Here is a 525-nt window from a genome sequence, read left to right as displayed (position 1 = left end):
AAGACTTTTCTTCATGAAAATTCAAGGGTTGAGAACAGAGGTGAGGTGAAGTAGGCCAGCTAATTGCTTCCTTGGCCATCTATCTGTACAAAGGACTAATAAAACAAAACCATAGTTCACAGGGCAAATACACATATGCTCCCAGCATTAATGTGCTAAGTATAACCTTAGTGAGTGACCTGGAGATCTGTTTATTTACTGTGATATGCATTTGATATAAAGCTTGGAGATAATTTGTTGAGTGTTGCATTCTTGCTATTGATACCCAAAGAATGGGGACTTGGAAAGCATTGACCTATGAAGCTGTCACTGTGAAAGAAGCTGGGAAGAGAATTATGACATGAAGACCTAATCAGGGAATTAGGTCACAGCAATAAGCTCCTCTCCTAAATTCTACTTCTGTAATGTCAATATAATCCACGTCATCTTTTATTTAAAAAGAATGAAAGCTGTAGGTCAGTCTAAAGAATTTTGCTTTATCATTACTTTCTACGTGTTTTGTATTAATGCATTTGCACTGTGATG

The 525-nt window shown here is 36.8% G+C and overlaps 1 protein-coding gene across 1 annotated transcript in view; it reads left to right on the top strand.

The window, feature by feature from the left end:
- LOC119592429 overlaps positions 1–525 on the top strand; it is a 10,830-nt gene that overhangs the window by 2,088 nt on the left and 8,217 nt on the right. The window lies entirely within an intron of this gene.

The sequence above is a fragment of the Penaeus monodon genome, chromosome 30 (genome assembly GCF_015228065.2).
Source record: "Penaeus monodon isolate SGIC_2016 chromosome 30, NSTDA_Pmon_1, whole genome shotgun sequence".
Lineage (NCBI taxonomy): Eukaryota > Metazoa > Arthropoda > Malacostraca > Decapoda > Penaeidae > Penaeus > Penaeus monodon.
Note: the sequence above shows the minus strand (reverse complement) of the source record. Positions and strands in the feature narration are given on the sequence as shown.